The following is a 22,833-nucleotide window of genomic DNA, read 5'->3' on the forward strand; positions in this document are numbered from 1 at the left end:
TGAACCATTTTAGTAAAAAGAAGTCTGTTAATAACGATATTTCTGTCGAACAATTTTATGAATATTTTTCTAATTTGAATGATAATATGCATAACGCAGATAATGTAAACCCTGAAGATTTTTGTAATAACCATAAATTTGATGACGATGATTGTTGTTTTGAAGAATTAGATTTTCCAATTACTGTACGGGAAATTGAGACTGTCGTAAAACAATTAAAGAAAACTAAAGCCTTTGCATGTGATAAGCTGATTAATGAATATTTTATTGTATCGTGTGATATTTTGGCTTCCCATTTAGCTGATATTTTTAACGGTATTTTGGATACCGGTTATTTTCCCGATCGTTGGTTTGAAGGTATAATTATATTACTTTTTAAGAAAAATGACCGCCAGTGATGTGAATAATTATCAGGGTATTACTCTTATTAGTTGATTTTCAAAACTTTTTTCTGGTATTACCAATAAACGAGTCTCAGATTGGGCCGAAAATAATGATGTTATAAGTGACGCACAATTTGGTTTTCGGAAGGGACGGTCCATTGTGGACGCAATTTTTGTACTAAATGCTGTTGTTAATAATTGTTTAAATGACAATAAAAGATAAGCATGTGCATTTACATATTTTAAAAAGGCCTTTGATAGAATTAACAAAAATGATCTATGGCTAAAATTATACAAGTTATGAATTCGTGGAAAAGTATTACGCATTGTTAAAAATATGTATGCAAAGGTCAAAGTGCGTGTCAGATGTTGTTCTTCATATTCTGATTTTTTCGAATACTCTGTTGGTTTTAAACAAGGCGAAGTTATGTCCCCTCTACTGTTATCTTTGTTTTTAGAAGATTTAGAGATGTTTTTTTGCAAGATGATTTCAATAGTGGTATTACAATAGATGACTTACTATTTATATTAATGTCATTTGCTGACGATATGGGTATACTTGGCAAAAGTGTTGAATTTTTTTTTTATGATTATTAAATATTCCACATTACACAATACAATTGATTATATACATACGTAATGTATAACATATGGAGTTTATTATGTAATGCTTATTTAAGAAGTGAGGGTGGTGTCGATACAGAAAAGAATAGACATTTTTATATTGTTACACAAACTGATAAAAAGAAATGAAAATAGAAGACAAAAAAACAGAGATCAATTTTAAACTAGAAACAAATAAATATTAACAAGTGAATAAAGAGTTTATAAACTACGAAAAGGTAGAAAGAAAAAAAAAAGATTGTACTAGAGGGTGTTGCTTAAATGTAATGTTTCTTTTAATACATGCCATTTTTGCTCGTGGACTGTTAGTTTGTCATTTATTAATGCAATTTCGTGTTCGATTTTGTATCGCAAACCTATGTAGTTTTTGAAAGCTGTAAAAGTTGGAGTAATATCTCTAATCTTCATAAAGTATATAAAATATTCCAACAACACAATCAAGTAGTAAATGATACGACTAAAATTTGATTTTTGAAAAAATCCAAGACTTATGGTTCTAATATTAAGACTAATTGGGATATTTATTGACAAGAATAGGTTATTTAGATTGTTCCACAAATTTTGTACAAGTCTACATTCCCAAAAAAGATGTTCCATTGTCTCTATATATTCTGAACAGAATTGGCATAAGCTGGAGTTTGTGAGCTTGCATTGATATAGGTATCTGTTTGTTGGTATAAGCCTATAAATATATTTGTACTGGAAGGTTCTTATTGTTGTATCAATGGTGCATGTTAATGGCAATGTAAATATTTTATTCCACATAATTGTCTCGAAATCTGTTCCTAGAATTTGATTCCATTTATCTTCTTTACCATGGTTTGCATTAAGGGTTTTTATTTGTAATGTATACAGAATTTTATTCGGTTTTTGCTTAGTATTTTCAACCTTTTGAACAAGTGAGACTATGTCATGATTAACTATTGATTCTTCTTTCAATTTATGTTTTATTTTACTCGGTATACTAGCCGTTAGCTGGTAATAGTTTAGGAAATCAGAATTGCCTATAGTATAAAGATGTTTTATCTCGTCAAATGTATAGAATTTCCTTGATCTGTAATCAAAGATATGTTGGACAAATTTGATACCTTTTTCATACCATTTGTGATAGTATACACTTTGTTCATTTACCTTTATGTCGGAGTTATTCCATAATATTGTTTTACTTGAACTATTAGTTTCAATATATTTGCTTATTTCAGACCATGATAAGAGTACTTCAGCTAAAAATTTATATTTATGTGCAATGATGTTTATTGTTACTTCGTCGAGATTACTTTCGAAAACCAACCTGCCTCCAAATTTATGTAAAGCGTCATTATGAAAAGTTTTGTATTGATGTATATTTGTTTCATCCAGTAGTCTCTTCACCCATGACTCTTTGATCGATTTATTTAACTTATAAATATTTGGAACTCTAAGGCCTCCATCTTTAAAATCGTTCATTAGTACTTTCCTTTTTATCTTGTCGGGTTTATTATTCCAAATGAACTTAAAAATTGATGTGCTAATGTCATCAAGGATGTATTTAGGTGGTGAATGTATAACTGTCATGGGATAGATAAGTTTTGGAAGCACTAATGTCTTAACTCCTGTAACTTTTCCCATTAGCGTCAGTTTTCTGTGCTGCCAACTCTTGAGACAATTCTTGAAACTTTGTAGCTTTGGAACAAGATGAGAATCATATTGCTATTGCTCTTGTTAAAAACGATTCCAAGTGGTTTGGCTTCCTGACTGTGAAATTGATAACTATCTAAGTATGCAATATATGATGATTTTAAATTCCCGTCTCGTAAGACTGTAGATTTTGTTGAATTTAATTTTAGGCCAGATATATTTCCAAAGTTATCTATTGTTTTTATCAATGTTTCGAAAGATGTTTTGGATCCATCAGTAATATATGTAGCATCGTCAGCAAAAAGAGATTGTTTTATTTCATTGTTATAAAGTTATAAAGTTGTATCCCTTTAATAAGTTTATTTTTATGTATTGTATTAGATAGCAGTTCAATACAAATGATATATATGGAAGAAGATAGGGGACAGCCTTGTCTGACGCCTCGCTCAATTTGAAATTCTTCAGAGTGAAAACCATTATTTATTATAGCACTATTGATATCATTATAGAAGAGCTTGACCCAATTTACTAAGCTTTGACCAAAATTTAAATGTTCTAGACATTTAAGTATAAATTCGTGGTTTAAAGGATCATAAGCCTTTTCAAAATCGGCAAAAAATAACAACCCAGGCTTATTTGTAGTATTGAAATAGTTCATACTTTCATCTATAAGTCGTATGTTTTCACCAATGTATCTTCCATACACAAAACCTGTTTGAAAAGGGCTTACAATTTTATTTAAAATTCTTTTCATTCTATTTGAAATGGATTTGGTTGCTATTTTATAGTCTACATTAAGTAAACTCATTGGTCTCCAGTTTGAGATCACTTCTAAATCTCTGCCTTGTTTTGGAATTAAAGAAATGAAACCTTGTTTCATAAGAGGAGATAAATTACCTTCTGTAAAACATTGATTATTAGCATTGACAAAGAATATTTTGAAATCGTTCCAAAATATTTTATAACACTCGGAAGTAAAACCATCAGACCCTGGGCTCTTTTGATTTTACATCTCTTTTAACGCTTGTCTGCATTCGTATTCTGTCAAAATACCTTCGCAGCTAGCTTTATCTTCATCATTTAGTTTGACAATTGGTGATGAGAAAAACTCACTATTGTGATTTAAAACAATATCGTCTTTTGTGTATAATTTCTTGTAAAATATCCGTTGAAATATTTCTGAAGGTTAACTAATAATTTTATTTTCAACTTTCAACGTGTGAATTGTTTTCATTTCTGCATGCCTTTTTTCAAGGTTTGCAAGGTATTTAGAGTTGTTTCCATTATTTTCAACATGTCGAGCTTTTGCTCTCAAAATAATTCCATTTATTCTTTTAGTGAGTATCTCGTCAAGTTCGCCTTTAAGTTTTGAAATTGCTTCTATTATTTGGTTACTGTCATTCTCTGTTTTATTTAGCATTAGTGTTGAAGAATTACGAAAAAGTCTTTTATATGAATACTGCCAAACATGGGGACTAGAAGTTAAACCTGATAAAAGTAAAGTCATTGTGTTTAGAAAAAGAGGCAATGTTAAAGTTACTGAGAAACTGGCTGGTAAAGGCCTAAAGACATTAAATACTTTGTTAGTGAATGTCAAACCTTTTATACTTAAGCCAAGTACTATTTGTCAATTATTCGATTCTTTGTTGTTTCAATATTAAATCATTGATGTGAGATATGGTATGCTGTGTATGGCGAGCTAGGTAGATACCCGTTGTATATTAATAAATAGGTTAGAATGTTCAAGTTTTGGTGTAAAACATTAAAAAGTAATACTATTATTGTACAGCGTTTATATGAAAGTATGTTGATTGATGTTGCAAGAGGTAAAAGTAATTTGGCATCAAAAGTAAAGCCTTTATTAGATAATGCAGGTTTCATGGATGTTTGGTATAACCCAAACGACATGAATGTAAAAGATTTCCATGTATTATATAAACAAAGATTGATAGACCAGTTAAAACAAACATGGTTTAACTCTGTACAGATCAGACCTGTTTTATTTATGTATAGAGAGTTCAAAAATAAATTTGAATTTTCTGTTTATTTGGACAAAATACCGAAAACATACCGCATTGCTTTTACAAAACAAGGATTATCTTCACACCCTTTACGTATTGAAACTGGCCGATACGGCAATGATAGAATAAATCATGAGCATCGATATTGTTTAAAAGTAGTGAGTTCTCGCATTGATGAACACTTGACAGAAAATCAACTTCAAGAAAAACATCAATCAGCCTATCTTAAATTCCATTCGACAGAAGCTGCACTTATCAAAGTCCAAAATATTGTTCTTAAATCCCTTGACCATGGTAATGCAACCATCTTGGTAATGCTAGATCTATCGGCAGCTTTTGACACAATCGATCACAAAACATTGTTACAAAGACTTGAAAATGTGTTCGGAATCGCTGAAAAACCACTGGAATGGATAACATCATACCTCCAAGATGGAAAACAGACAGTATACATTGATGGGGTGCTGTCAAACCCGGTCAAACTGAATTTTAGTGTTCCACAGGGGTCCGTATTAGGACCGAAATTTTATACAATGTACACTAAACCCCTTGGTGCCATTTGCAAAGAGCATGGGCTGTCATACCATCTCTACGCCGATGACTCACCGCTGTATTTATCTTTCAAACCATTAGATGGCATTTTTAAGGAAGAAACATTACAACGCATTCAAGCGTGCCTTCGAGACATAATATCATGGATGAATCTAAACATACTCAAACTTAACACTGAAAAAACAGAAGTCATCATGCTCTCATCTCCTCATAACTCCAAACACATTGAAGATCTATCGGTAAACGTCGGTGACTCGAAAGTTAAACAGTCTGTTAATGTAAAATATTTAGATGCCATCTTTGATTCAAACATGAACATGGAAGATCACGTTAATTCAGTATGCAGATCATGTTATTTACATCTTAGACAAATAGGCAGAATTCAGAAATATCTGACAATTGATGCATCTAAACAACTTGTGACTTCATTGGTTATCTCGCGCCTAGATTACTGCAATGCACTACTGTATGGAGTTTCTCAAACATAAGTCAACAAACTGCAGATCGTTCAAAATACAGCTGCCCGCATCATCACCAGAACCTTGCAGTACGATCATATCACACCTGTACATAAAGAACTACATTGGCTTCCAGTGCAAAACAGAATTCAGTTTAAAATTTTAACGCATACCTACAAAGCTTTAAACGGAAAATCACCAGAATATTTGGGAGAAATGCTATGTGTTTACAAACCACGAAGAAATCTGCGATCTCAAAACAAAGCACTTACTTTAGTGATACCAAAAAGTAAAACTGTAACCTACGGCGACCGACGTTTTGAATATGTAGCTCCGAAACTGTGGAACGACCTACCATCCGGTGTGAGAGACTCAAGTTCATTGTGTTCTTTCAAACGTGCACTTAGAACACACTATTTCAAACAGGCGTATGAGTAGCATTTTTACCAGGAATGATCTGTGACAGTGATTCCCGAAGACTGTGTGACCATTATGTGATTTTAAACATAATTTTACAACCTGTTTTAATTCTACCATGATCTTTTAGTACAATTACATATCCTATGTAAACTGTTTTAGACTATTGATACAATATATAAATGCAATTTAGATGTCAGGCGTAAATTATATTAATATCATTTTTAATTTTTTTCAAAGTTTCGCTAGACTATTTTTTTATCGTATGATATTGATATTTATTGTTTTTAATTCAGACGACCTGTTAAATACCACATTTCATTTTATTGTGTTTCATATTTTTTAGTATGTTGTACATTTATTGTTCAAAAGCTGTCTAGTATTTTAATGATATTGCTTGTAGTTAGCTATCAGATTATATCGTTGTAAAGCGCCTTTGAACGTAAATATGAAAAGGGCGCTATATAAGTTTGGTTAATAATAATAATAATAATAATAATAATAATAATAATAATAATAATAATAATAATGTAGTTCTGGTGATTTGGAAGATGAGTATCATTTTGTCTGTATTTGTAAAACATATGAAAATATTTGGAAAAAGTATCTTTCGAAAACCTACTATGTAAAACCAAGCGTTGTCAAATTCATTGAACTTTTACCAACAGTTAATACTAATGTTCTCCTACGGTTTTGTAAATTTATTCATGAAGCATTTGTTATAAGTTCTAATATTGTTAACAATGTAGTGCAATAATAGAAATGGATTTAAATTGTTCTCTGTTGGATAAATAACGTAGTAGTCTAACCTCTTTTGATATTGTTATTTATGCATGCATATGTTTATTAATTTTCTCTTTCATTTATATATCTAAATATGCAATTAATTGATTAGAAATGATTATGTCACGTGGTATATAATGTAATTAAATTTATCATGTAACAAGAAACAATATGTTTATGTTACTTAATAAATATGCTTGAATCTTGTAAATTGATATTTTCTACCAGGTCTGACCGTTTACCTATTCTAGCGTTAAGATCACCGGTCACGATGACGCCACCAAGAAGGTTACAACGGTGAAAATCATTTGCAATATAATCGAAAAAATCATATTCGAATAAAGGATATAATCTATTCTACAATAGAGTCTTCGGGTATAATATAGCCATGGATAATAAAAACATCGTTCCAAAAAAGGATTTACATATAACCCTTAATATTAAGATCAATTAGTTCGACATTTCCAAATACTTCTTTTTGTAATAAATCACGAAACCACTGGAACGTTTAGCTTTCTTATTGAAAACAGGTCTTTGGCATGAGGAACGCTCGAAATGATCCAAATGAACATTAGAAATTTTAGAGTGCCACGTTTCACAAAAAAGAAGAACATCATAGGTATTAACAAAGTGTAAACAATCTGAATCTTCTAATTTTGACTTAAGACCTTGAACATTCCATAACAAAAAATTAATTTGATTCTCTGACAAATCCTAGCTGTCACGGGGAAGGGCGTCTCGAGTCGGTCGATCAGGTAGGGCTCGTGTGCTATTTCTGGAAGCGGGACTGCATTGGTTGCCGAATCTCCGCTGTACATTATCACAGGTGCGACTCACACCAGCGCGACCATTCGGTGGGAGTCCGGGTACATGGCCGGGCGGCGGAGAGTTCGCCGTGAGTGAGTGGCACCAAACGCACGGACAAAAGGTTTTCTGAATTCAACGTAGACTTGAATGATTGTTTGGCAGATTAGGGTTGCCAAAATGTGGTTGAATAAGCTCTAGCCTGGCTTTAATAGAACCATTTAGAATCTAAAATGAGTACGCTTGACTTGAACCACAATAGGGAATATTGAGCTTTTAAAGAACCTCTCTGTTAAAATAAACATACAAACTGGGCTTAATTGCAATCATATAGAGGGATGTTGGGTACCTCTTGCACTCAACAGATACAGATTGAACTTGTCTGGGCTCTTCGGAGAGACTCGGTATGCTAATGCAGAACCACTTTATGACTTGCTTAACACTAATAAATCTAACCTTGGCCGAAATGCATTTGGGCTGTTTTGTACTTAAGAACTTACACACACGATTGGTTAAGCACTGAATGGTCTGAATGAGTGATACTTCTGGCTGGGCTTACAATGAAAAGTCTGAACAATATTATACATGGAACTTTCTTAGCACTGGATCGGCTTAAGTACGGTCATTTGTGGTTAACTTCATTTAATTACGTTTTAATATGAGAAGAGAAATTAATAATGATCAATACTGTTCTGTGAATTTACTAATATTATGTCTTTTTCAAATAAAATCAAGTCAAACATAAATCAGCCCATGAAGAAATTACACAATCGATATAAATTAAATTTGCATTTTGAAATTCAAACAATCATTTTGACTTTGAATTAATTAGTTGTGTATGTTATTATTGAATGCTTTACAAAACATTTCTCATATATTTACTTGCCATTGCAGAAGCCCGCGCAAACTTCAAGATCGATCGTGCCCACCGCATTGGTTGTTATGTTAACATTTCCAAGCGCCCAATTGTCGCCAAATTTAATTTCTATGGAGACAAAATGGTTGTCAAAGAAAAAGTATTTGATCAACTCAGGGACTTGAATTTCTGTGTGGCCGATCAGTTGCCGTGTGGTCCAGGGACGCCGAAAAGTCCCTGTTTCGTATCTGATCCAAGCAAAGACTCAAGGTAAACAGGCCTCTCTTGTGGCCGACAAACTCTTCATCGTCGGGCGATTGCCCTGCCACCGGGCCCTATCCGGAAGTCCAACCCAAAGTTCGCATGAACGACAACCACACCCGTGGTGGCGCACAGAGGACTTTTGGCAACCAAAGAAATACCTCTTCCGGTAACTCACCGCGGGCCGCGACCGATAGAAATGTGTGCTCACCGCAAGTTGGCCGTCAAGTAAACAGCTAGGATCTCTCTTTGAAGCACCTTCAATTTCTTCTATGGAACGTTCAGGGTCTCAAATCTAAACTGGATGACTCGAACCTTTTACAATTTTTAAACAATTATAACATTTTACTTTTTTTGCGAAACATGCCAATCTAAGGTAACAAATACCGATATAGACAATTTTGAGCGTTTCTCATGTGTAAAAAAATAGAAAGTCTACTTAATTTGAATTGATAGCATTGCTAATGACATCCGTGGTTATAATTTACTTGGTGACGTAATCGTGACTGGTGACCTGAACGCGAGAATAGGCGGAGATATGTAAACATGCCTGATGACGATAGCAATAGTATTACTAGTAATTTACCGCTACGTAAATCCGTAGATACACACTCAAACAGCTTTGGAAATAAACTGTTATCACTCTGTATAAAAGGATGAAATATTTGTATTGCTAAGGGGCGCATTGAACCTGGTAAGTTTACATGTTATAAATTTACGAGAAATTCTGTTGGAACAAGCGAATGAAATTATGTTATTTCAAACTACAATTTATTTTCAACGTTTCAATTTTTAAAAGTTTTGCATATTACAGAGTTTTCGGACCACTGTCCCATAGAATTTGTTTTAAATGTCAGGAATTTTCATTCTGATCCTTGTGATATGTTACATGAAAAAGTAATCTAAGATGAATCCAAATCCCAAGATGTTATGTCATTGTTACCGTAAAATGGATCTGTTTGATGATTTAAATGTTAAATTTTCTAGTGGTGAAATAGATACGGAAGAGATTGTGCAAGATATTGTCAGAATGATGTACCAAATGACCCTTCACGTTGTGGTTATGATACTGAACAGGACACAGGTAAAGAGATTATTGAAGAACAGCCACATATTTCAAATATACCTGGTAAAGAAGCAAGAGATGAAATTGCTGAACTTGTAGCTGAATCTAATGAAGAAGTCGATGAAAATGACCAGGGAGAACAGGTAGAACTGCGCCATGCAGTTAATGACAACACGAGCAGGAAGATAGAAAAACGTGTTCCACCTAAGCCTCTACCGAGAAGTTATACCAGAGAACGGCGACAACCGGAGAGATATGAGAGATATGAGGACTATGTGATGAATGCAGCTCAGGACGTTGCTCGTCTTATTGATAACTGACTTCAGGCAGTTGATGCATTGATGAAAAGTGGAGTACTGAACTCGATGGATAGTGAAACAGTGCATCGTATACTTTCTTCAATATTTCAGTGATATAACAGATACGGCATTGTTTAAAACATATTGTTTCAAAGGTTTATTGTTCAAAAGGCCTCCGCCCCATACACAAACAAAATAGCATACATATATCAAACACTCATGATAGATAGTGATAATGACATGTTATGATATCAAATTGAAATGTCCATAAAATATTTTCTTTCTTCAAATGAGTAATAAATAAACATTGCTAAATAACGTATTTTCAAAGCATTTGTACTAGACATTAAATCATAAAATTTATCAATAGTAGGGTTTTCTCGATAGTATTTTTCAATATAAATATTCCTTAAAACATTATATAAAGGACATGTCAACAAAAGATGGAATTCATCTTCAATTTAACATTCGCAGTATGGGGTTAGTGCGTTCTTCTCTCTGTATCCCAAAATGTCTACCGGTTTCTATAGAAAGATGTACAGAATATCTGAATGATGCAAAACATTTACGAAAGTTAGATACGTCTAAAACATAAACATATGTTTCAAGTGTTAAATTTGTTTTATATTGAGAATATGATGATAACTTTCTATTCGCTATCCATCTGGCTCTCCATACCTGCAAATACTGATCTTTTAACCTATACGTATACTGGAATAAAAACAACGTAACATTATTGACATGCTGGCTTTCCCAAATGTAGCCAAAGCCGTTACTATATCAATTTTCTCTTACAGTAGTCACCCAATTACAAAAGCCGATGCTATCATAATATAAAAGCATATTATAACATAATTTAGGGTATCTAGTTTTCGGCATATTAAGAAGAAGGCGAGTCCAGTAGTTAATACAACGTTCAGATGAATATATATACATAGGAAAACGTCCCAAGTCACCTAAAACCACATCATTAAAAGCGTTTTGTTGAACATTCAAGAACCTCTTGCATCCCAACATATGTACATTATCAATGCAAACCATATTTTTAAGTCCCCACAACTCTGAGCCATATAACATAATTAGCATGATTTTTGCATCAAATATTTTGAAAAATGTTTTATATGGTACATAACTATAATTCTGAAACGAACTTAAAACATGCAAAAGTACTCGTATTGCCTTAATTGACATATGTTCAGCCATTTTATACAGGGATAATGTACTTGAAAAAATGAACACTAACTAATCAAAACCCTTTTACAACATCAAGTTAACTATTTGCATAATACCAATGTTCATGTCTTGATAATTGTCCACCATTCTTAAATACCATAATTTTCGTTTTGTCTAAATTAACAACAAGCTTGCATTCATTGCAAAAATCCTGTAAAATATTTAACTGCCTTTGTAGGCCTACAACGGTGTCCGATTTACATGCAATATCATCTGCAAACATAATTAGAAATATTTCAGTTGTAAAGTTGTAAACCTCTTACATTGTTGTTTAATGACAAGCTATGCAGTTCATTTATAAACAAGGCAAACAATATTGGACTTAAACTACAACCTTGATGTAATCCTATTGGACAATCAAAAACATTGGAGAGTCCTGTTTTGGTCGGAACAACACCTTTAACAGAGGCATATATTGACTTAATAGGTCTATACAAACACCCTGAGATATTGTTTTTACGTAAAACATAATACAATAATGAACGGTTAACAGAGTCAAATGCTTTTTCAAAATCTATAAAAGCAACAGGCTTCCGTTTCCTTTGTAGGTATTTGGTTATAACAGCATATAATACAAATTAATTATCTGTACTACAGTAATCTTTTCTAAAACCAGCCTGACTTTCTGATAATCTACTATAAGCTTCAACATAAAAAGTCACACCAGCGGTAACAATAGTAATATAAATCTTACTTAATACATCAATAAGTGAAATTCCTCTATAATCATTAGGTTTAACAAAACTGCCTTTCTTGTGCAATGATACAATAATACAATGAGACCATTTTTCAGGTAATGACCCTGAAGCAAATAATTTATTAAATAGTTTACAAATAAATGGTAGTAGAATATCAATAACATATAATATGCACAGGTTGAATAAACCCTCCACTCGCTTTATTCAGTTTTAGTTTTTTAATAGTATCTATAATCTCTTCTTGCGATATAGGACTATTAAAAAGAATATTTTCCACCTCATCCATGACATAAACATTAACGTCATGTACCCTAGCCTCCCCACCATTTACACCAATGTCACAAGAAAACGAAGACTTAAAATGCTGGTACCAAGTATTTATATCAATTGGCGATTCCGTAGGAACAGGCATTGACATTCTGTTTATTTCCTTCAAAAACAATTTTGAATTATAAACATTTTTTTTCAATATTTGATAAATATTGCTTCTCATGTATAAATCGTTATTGTTTACACATCTTCTTGAATATATTTTTCTTATGTAAATAACTGTTAAGATTAACAACATTATGAGTTAAACGAAACTGCCTTAATGCAAAGTTGATTCTCTTTTTGCATTCTTGCACTCTGAATCGAACCAAACCTTATGCCCTGGGTTAACTTTCCTTGGAATAATTGTGTTTACAAATTTCTCACTGTATAGTTTAATAACATGTTCGAATTTATCCATTATATCATTAACATTATCACTATTATTAATACAAGACTCTAAAGAATGGAATAAGCCATTTTCATAGCCTGCAGATAATTCTGCAATATATTCAGGTTTTGTATTAGTATTTAGGTTATATCGTTAAATAGGTGTAGCATTAATTTCTTCTATATGCTCAAAAAACATGTCAAATAATACACATATTGTAAAGTGTGGACTTTCTACTCTATCAATAACAGTAAAATTCTCAGCTAAATCAAAAACATTTTTTGTAGCAATACAGTAGTCAATTACATTACATCCGTTTTGATTTACAAAGGTAAATTTATCACATGTTCTATCACAGTTATCTCTAAGACGTCGTCCATTCAAAATGAAACAAGAGTACGACTTGCAAAAGTTAAGTAAAAGTCTTCCACAGTTGTTTACAACAGAATCACACGACTGCCTTATGCTTGTGATATCTCCATCAAGAATATCCCTGACATCATGAAGCTCTGGTACCTCTACAAATGTTATATTATCTGGCAAATTACCGGTCCTTGCATTAAAATCACCACACAGTAGTAGTTCATAACACTTTAAATTATTGTCTGCAATCAAATCTTCTAGCCTTTGCAAACATGGGTAATATATTAACATAAAAAACAGAGTTTTCATGAGGCGAGTACACTGTTATTAACAATACATCTCTGACACAATTAAACAGTGATCTATCAAATAACACCATCACTCCAAACTCATACTCATCACATATCCTTTTAACTAACTTATTTAACTGACTCTTAATCATTACAACAACACCTCCCATTGATCTTCCTCCTACAATAGACACTTTAGCATTACAAGAGAACACTTCATAATCCTGAAATTTACACCTACACATATTAAATCTCTGTATCCCAAGTTTCTTGTAGGCATACAACGTCATAGCCAGAGAGACGGCTAAAAATATCAAAATTACAAAGCTTAGAATTTAAGCCTTCGATGTTCAAGCATAGTATATTTAATTTATGTGTTGGACTTTGACCATCATGCTATAATATGTTCTGTTGTTAGCCAGGATTTTCGGGCCCATCTGTAGGAAGTGCAAAATTTGGAGCTGAAGATAAGTCCATATCCATGTGGGCACCGCCACTGACAGCGCCAGCATAACTGGGACGGACTGCGCGCTTTATCACCCTTGATTCAATACGAGACTCGTTCTTAATGGTCATTTTATTGTATGTTACCAACTTACCGTTTTTGAAATAACCTTGTAGCCCTCTACTATTCAGATCTTTTAACGTTTGACGTTGTAGAAATGAGTCTGTGGCGATATTTAAAAAGTTTGAATTTATCTTGATTATTCTTAAAATCTACAATTACTAATCTTGGTCTATTTCCAGCATTACCGACTCTTCTGGCTCTCTCTATGGAGTTAATATCAATACTATCCTTTGGCAGTGCCAAGGAGAAAATTCTATCAACAATATTATTTTCCAGAGTAACATCATCATTTTCTCGCTCTTCAAGGCCAAAAATTCTAATAGAACATTTTAACCTTTTTGATTCACAGATAATAAGTTGCTTTTCAATATCTTCTATTTTGTCATGGGTGATTTCATCGTGTATGGATAGCTCACGGAGGTCATGTTCAACGCTCTCCTGCCTGTACTCAAAAGCATCTAATCGCTCTTGCATTTCAATAACAGTTGCATAAGTATTTGATTGACACGCTTCAAATTTTGAAATATTTAATTTAATCGATGAGAATTCAGACTTCATACACTTTATTTCAGATACGACACTTACTAGCTCATTTTCACTTGCTTAATTTCCTCTTTGACATCAGCCATAGCATTAAGTATAAGTTAAGTGTCTTCAGTTGGTCCTGGATTAAGTTCCACGTCAGCAGACAGAAGTAGCATACGGCTGGCATATAATGAATACAGTAAATTACCATGTCCACATGTAATAGGCAATGTCCCACTCGCAGGCAAAAGAGGACTCTCAAATGCACAACTTCGTACTTCTGAAAATGCATATTTGTCCACAAGAAATGTATGACCGGTAATGACTGCATGTAGGGAAAGAAAGTACCATATCATAAATACGCCGCACACAAAGCTGCGCAAATGAATGATCAGACCCTTTAGCAAAACGATTGTATTTATCATATTTCTGTGGTCTAGACCGTTGACGACAATGAAAGTTAAAACATCCGATTTTTGCACGGTATTGAACAATTTCAATAGCCATAATAGCCATAACTAGTTTTCATGAATTCTTCCCTTTCAGTCCGTTAGCTGTTTAGAGTGAACACATGTATATATGGTGTTTGATCGCTGCAGTCAATCAATCAGTACAAACTAACTCCAATACAATACCCATTACACAATATATCCTTTGTTAAACGTTGATAGCAAACAGATAAATCTCAGGCTACACCAATCTGTTACATTTCAATAAATCCTTTGTTAAACCCTTATATTTTGGGGAAAAACAATTATCATTTCCTCAATAATTGCAATAAACCAAAACAATAGTTAGTATTAACACTGTATCCAATGTAAAGCTCTTGTAATTATCTATTTGCAGATATAGTTTTTATCTCTCAAAAGTCAGTATTTATTTCTAAAAACACTGTTTTAATAAGAGCTATAAAATCACGTCTGGTCACTATCACTATCCATATAATTCTTATATATATTTTGTCATATGATGCTAATGATTTGGATTCTGATAGTGTTTTTAGTTTTTTGATTTTTATAAGTGGATTTGTTGATGCGTGGTCGCATATTTTGAGTAGGGGGGAGGCGATAACAAGCTATATTGTAGTGTTATAGAAAAGTTATATTGTAGTGTTACAAAGTAGAAAGGTAAGTACATGTAGTGATTAAAGTCAGTATGGTTGCATATAGATTGTATTGTATCAAGTACAGTGAAAACAGGTGTACAATTTAATTTGGAATAGTATACATGTTGTATATTAACATGTAGTAGTTTTATGTGGTATAGAGTTGGCACTTGTAACTGACTTATATTTTGACGGATACATATTTTGTTATGATTACTTGAGTAATTGCGAGACGTCATTCTAGATAGACGGGTAGTATGTAACCGGGTTGGTTTTAACCGTTTTTTAACGGACGTTTGAACTGTTGTACACATGTACATCCGGGAAAATTGAAACATAGAATCGCCATTTTATTTGATGAAAACTTTACATTTTATGTTTTAAATCTTCTCCAGGGCTTTGTCAATGGTCAGTATTGGTTTAGTTTATTTCTTTGTGATATTGTCCATATGTCAAAGTCATGTCGGGTTGTAATTCTTTGTATTTTACGTTTTTTTCTGTCTTTGGAATCTTGTGTTTGCACCGATGGTCAAAGTGACAATTATTGCATGAACATCTCCTTGATCACCAAAACATCCCTTTTACCCATTTAACCTGTGCATGTAATTTATTACAGTATATGCAGTAACCCCCTTATTGATAAAGCACACAGATGTTCTAGTCATTCTGAAATGCCGTGCAGGTTTTTTTAATGATGTTAAGCCTGGACGTCATTCATTACAAAATTCAAAAACATGTAAAAACTGTAATGAAATGAAATGTTCTGTATATGAATTCTGTGTATTAAGACTACAAATAAATACCTTAATTCTTATCCATAACCACATCCATTTTGCAAATACACAAGCTATTTTTTCAAAATATTAATTTAAATACCTGATTTCAGTTGACAGAAGCTTTCTTATTACCCAAAAGAAACTGGTTACACACAACTATACTTTTGGGTTTTAATCTGCAGTAGTACTTTATCTAATTGAAAAAAACCTTTAACCTCACATACAGGATTCACGATTTATTTACAAACTATGCTGAAGGCAATGGACCATGTAGACAATGCATACTATCATACATATGTATAATACAATTAAATAATAAAGCAAAATAAGACTAAATATTAAAAAAAAAACATATGTATATGAACGACATCGTTACGCTAAGTGAATCAAAAAATTTCATTGTGTAATCTATTAATTAAAATTTGACTTCAACATGACAATCCAAGCTTACAAAAATCAGAGAATATTACGTTTGTGCTGCCTCTAGTAATTTATTTTGTGTATATATAGTCTCGCTAGAACATATGTTCTATGATGATATTTATATTAACAAATACCTCACATCATCACATCAGAAAACCTATACCAAACTCAACTAAAGGGAGCCTTCAGGAAATTACCATTTTTAATGGAATTGATTGAAAAACGTAATGGAAGAACTGTAATATACTGTATGCAGTACGGGAGCTAATTCATGTAGGTAACTGATGTACAGTACGGTATGTGTTTGTATGAGCCGATGAATAAACTTATAACAAAATGGCAGTGCCCTTACAGTTATTACATGGCGTCAGAAGTGGCGAAATATCCGAAGAAATCGGCTGGCAGAATGCTTTATGTGTGATTATAGTGTGCCCGACACATTATTGTAGCATTCATTGACATACAGGACTAACGATGTCGTCCAACGGTGTAAGGAATCTGCCTGAATTTAATCCAACGGACACGACTACCAGTGCACCAGATTGGGAACAATACAAACGCGATTTTGTGGTACATTTAGACGCATTGGGTTTACACGACAAGCCAGGTCGTAGGAAAGTTGCTATATTGTTGTCTAACATGGGTCGAGAGTCTGTGAGAATATATGACACATTTGTTTGGGCTCCAGAGATACAGAGGGACGATGGCAACAATGTGCAAGCTCGCCCAGCCGAAGATAATTACGATTTGGACACTGTTTTTAGGAAATTTAATTTCGGTGTGCATAGCTATAGAAACATTTATATTTTGAATACTAAGTGGGGTAACATGTCCATCATGGATTACATTGCTGAACTTAAGAGAAAGGTAGAACATTGTCAATATGGTGACCAGAAAGAAGGTTTCATTTGTGACATGATTATAATTGGTATAGCTGACTCGAAGTGTTTTGAGAACTTAATGGACATTCCGGTCAACGATCTTTCTTTGGAAAGAGTTATTCAAACTTGCAGACACGTTGAACTAACTACAGCTCATTTAAAGAACTTATCTGATGCGGAAAATTCCAAAGTCAATTTTGTACATGCACAAAGAGGTGCAGGTAACAGTCACCATCGTTATCAACACAACAATGCAGGTAACAGTCAAAATCGTTATCAACACAACAAACCATATTGCAAGAGGTGTTGTAGAAACCATGAATATTAACATTGCCCAGCATACAACAGGAAGTGCGAAATGTGTGAACAAATCGGACATTTTAAGATGTCTACCATCTGCAGAGGTACGAGTCACAGAGGTGGACGTGGACGGTTTAGGAGCAGAGGTAGCTATGGTCGTGGTCGCGAAAGTGGTTTTCACAGCGCTCAAATAAATTACACAGACACTGATGATATGAATGGTTTGTTTGATCAATGCACAGTACAGGATGTGTTTACAGTAAATGTAGATAAAGCACACAGTGAAAATGACTGGAAAGCAAAGTTTGATGTAAATGGTCATGAACTTTTTGTTGAAATTGACAGTGGTGCTAGGTGTAATGTGTTATCTAAGGTTACTGCAGAATCATTTACATCTGTCAGTAGAATACGCAGCAGTGACGTCATAATTAATGGGGTTAGCGGAAACCCAATGAAAGCAGTTGGAATGATTGTGCTACCTTGCGCATACAAAGGTATCAAGTATGACATAGAGTTTTAGGTACTTGACATGCCGGGAGACATAAATCTATTAGGTACAGTTGATAGCACTAGAGTTGGACTGATAGAGAGAATACATAAAGTCGAACTTACTACAGAAAAGTTGTTAAAGGAATTTAGTGACGTAGTAAACAATGAAGTAGGGTGCATCCCAGGTGAATATGAAATTAAGATAGATGAAGAAGTCAGACCAGTAGTACATGCACCGAGACCAGTTCCCGCTGCTATGAGAAATTAAGTGAACACTCAGTTAGATTACTTACAGAAATTGGGTGTTATTGCGCCAGTTGAAGAACCAACCGAATGGGTCAGTAGTATAGTTTGTGTGAAAAAAAATGGCAGAGTCAGAATATGTATAGACCCAACTGACCTAAACAATGCTATCTTGAGAGAGCACTATCCAATGAGTTCAATTGATGACATTGTAACTAGAGTTAACAAAAGTAAATGGTTCTCTACAGTGGATGCAAATATGGGCTACTACCAGATAAAATTAGTCCCTGTTGACAACTTTCCACACACCTTTTGGACGCTACAGATTCCTTAGAATGCCTATGGGTCTGAAATGTGCTGTTTTTTCAGAGAGAGATGTGCAATCATTTTGGTACATTAGATGGGGTAAAAGTAGTCGTTGATGATATACTAGTCCATGGCGAAAGTCTGGATGACTATTACACCAAGCTAAGGAGTGTTCTTGAGAAGGCCAGAGCTATAAACATGAAATTTAACAAGGACAAATGTGTGTTTGCCCAGCAAGAAGTTGACTATGTTGGCCATAGATTAACTGGCGAAGGCTTGAAACCAACATCAAAGAGGATAGAAGCAATTGTTAACTTGAAAGATCCAGAAAATTATGCAGAGCTTGAAACAGTTCTTGGTATGTTGGCCTTCGTAGCAAATTTCATTCCAAACTTGAGTGAGCTAAGTTCACCGCTAAGAGAACTGAAAAAGCAGGAGTCATGGTTATGGACAAATGAAGCAAAAGCAGCATGTGTTAAAATAAAAAATGCGTTAACTTCGACTGAAGTGTTGAAATACTATGACGTGAATAAACCCATTACATTAACAGTACACGCCTCAATGAAAGGGCTAGGTGCTGCAGTTATACAAGGAAATGGAGTTGTTGCATACCCTTCACGAGTGTTAACACAAGCTGAACAAAGGTATGCTCAGATTGAAAAGGAGATTCTTGCAGTAGTATTTGGATGTGAAATGTTCCATAAACTGATGTATGGCAAAACGTTACAATTGAATTAGATCACAAACCACTAGAGACAATCTTACAGAAGCCAATACACAAAGCACCTGTGCGTTTGCAGAAAATGATGTTGGAAGTACAGCCTTACCAATTCAAACTGGTACATGTGAAAGGTAAAGACTTGGGTTTAGCAGACTGCTTGAGTAGAATGCCACTAAAACAGAGTGATGGTGAACCAACAATTGATGATGAAATGATGGATTAAGTAATAGAGATATTAGCAGGTGTAAGTCATGTATCAGTTGCTAAAGCTACCAGTAGAGATGAGAAACTGAATTTACTGATACAGGTTATTTGCAATGGTTGGCCAGAGACAAGGAGTGATGTACCCGCCGAAGTATTGCCATACAGGTACTACAGAGATGAATTGTCGACATACAATGGAGTTGTATACCGGGGGAATGAACATGCATACCAGCAGAACTGAGATCTGCCACACTGAAAATTATACATAGCTCTCATTTAAGTATTGTCAATTGCAAACAGAGAGGAAGTGAATTAATATTTTGGCCAAGGATGAACAAGTAAATTGAAGATGTAGTCAGGATATGTAACGAGTGCCTCGAGAAACGAAGCAAACCATGATGATCCATCCACTACTAAATCTTCCATGGAGTAAAGTTGGCACTGTCTCGTGTAAACTAAATGGCAACCATTATTTGGTTATGGTAGATTTCTTCTCCAACGTTATAGAAGTTGCAGCATTACAAAGAGACACGCGTTCTGGTACTGTAATTAGAACACAGTTACATTAATAGTCAAATGGCCTGGCAGATAAGGCAGTACAAACAGTGAAGCGAATCATCGCAAAATGTTATCAAACCGGTGAAGATGTATTCCTTGGTCTACTAGAACTACGCAACACACCGAGAGAAACTAAGATAGGATCACCAATGCAGAGGCTGATGGGCAGACGTGCTAAAACCTTATTGCCTATAACAAACAACTAACGTAAACCTACAACAACTGATCCAAAACAGGTGAAGTCCAAATTAATATTGTATAGGGAGCAGCAGAAATACTACTACGACAAGAACGCTAAGGTTTGTGATGAAATCCAGCCTGGAGATACTGTCCGTATCCATACACCTAACGGATGGAAACCAGCAGAGTGTGTTGGGACAGCCACATATCCGCGATCATTAGTAAAGTCAGAAATGTGTGTTGGCATAGCCAACTATCCGCGATTATCAGTAAGAGAAAAGAGTGTTGGCACAGCCAACTATCCGCGATTATCAGTAAAAGAAAAGTGTGGTGGCACACCAAGCTATCAACGTTCATACATAGTGAAAGCAGGCGACAGAGGCCGCCAATACAGAAGAAACACTGAACACTTACTTTAAACTCGCGAAACTCCGCACATTATCACGCGTAGATCATGCAACGCACCAGTGCCTCCTGTGGCTTATCAGCAGAAACAATCTGTTCGCGCTAATGATAAGAATGAATCAAGAATAAACCCAATGATATCTGAGAGAATTCCACCGAATCCAAGTCCTGAGAATCTGTACAGCATTCAACCCATCGGTCGGTCACGTTTTGGACGTGAACTTAAAAGCCCAAATACCTTAATGAATATGTATAGGACTATCAGAACTACGAACCGAAGTTGAACAGTGTTAAATGTAATTTGTGTGACAGTTTCTTGATTTTTGTGTCTTGTATGATGCTATACATGTGTTGTTATAGTAATTACATGATTGTTGAGCTAGTCACATTTTGGAATAATCTAGTTTTTTTTGTTGTATTATCTCTTTAATGATTCTATTTTCTTAAATAATCAAAACAATAACTGGTTAGTTAATAAGATGATTCACTTTCAACATATATTCATTTGGTATGTCTTATTTTGAGTGATGAGCGTTTTGTTGTTGGTTGTTGTTTTTTTAAAAGAAAGAGTATGTAATATACTGTATGTAGTTAGGGAGCTAATTCATGTAGGTAACTGTTGTACAGTACGGTATGTGTTTGTATGAGCCGATGAATAAACGTGTAACAAAACGGCAGCGCCCTTATAATTATAACAAGAACTTTGATGTTTTGGGGGGGTTTTCCGACAAGAGTGCGTTTTCATTGTCAAGCTTAAAACTGATAGGATTAAAACAACTAGGGTTAAACTATTATTTGTTAAAAGAACTATATTGGTAAACAGTTACAAACGAAATAACACGTATGTGTTTAAGAGGTTAAAACATGATTAAGCCGGGCCTCTGCGTGATAATTGGCCTTCATGCTCGTATAGACTATGTCTCGGGCTGTTATGAGACACTTATGCAATCTTCGCTATCACGTAATATAATCTTGTTCAACTTAATAAATCCGTCCGCCGTGAAGTTCTTCTTCCTTTGAGTTTATAATGGTCCACTGGTTGGTCAGGTATATGTCAAAGAAATAAATTTCAAGCCAAAATGCCGTGAGATCCGCAATGAATGAATCTAGAGTGGTCCTGTGGCGGTGACAATTGTAAGGCTCCTCTTTGACTGCCGACTATATATTTACGTCGTCATCCTATAGGGAGTCACATGCGTAGTTTGTGACGTGCACGCGCCAGCGATTCGAATAGACGCTATGAAGTTTCATAACGCTTATAAAGGCAAAATGGTAATTTTCCTCAGTATTCTCATTTCTGTCATACCAAGTAAGAGCACACGTTGAGTATTTATAATGTATGGTCGTTTTGGGACGGGAGGCTAGGTGCGTGCGCGAAAGGGGAAAGAAATGTAGAAATTTTATTTATATCAATAGTGGCAAGTACTTGAAAATAATAATTGTGTGTCAGAATCTGGATGCTTGAAAGATACCAAGCAAAGGATATGAAGCAGAAAAAAGTCCAAAGACATCCAAGTGAGCGCAAATGAGGGGTAAATTACAAAGTAAATAATGAAAAAGAATTTAATAGTATACAATAAAGTTTTCAACATGTTTTCGAATTTTGTTATGACTGACGGCATTTTAGAATGACTAACAGATGTTCCTGGAGTGAGACGGCAGGGTGAAAGCAGTCGATTGTATTAATCGGTAAGACTAATGTATGTTGTTGTTGTTGTTGTTGT

Source organism: Mya arenaria, chromosome 8, assembly GCF_026914265.1.
Source record: "Mya arenaria isolate MELC-2E11 chromosome 8, ASM2691426v1".
NCBI classification, from domain to species: Eukaryota; Metazoa; Mollusca; class Bivalvia; order Myida; family Myidae; genus Mya; species Mya arenaria.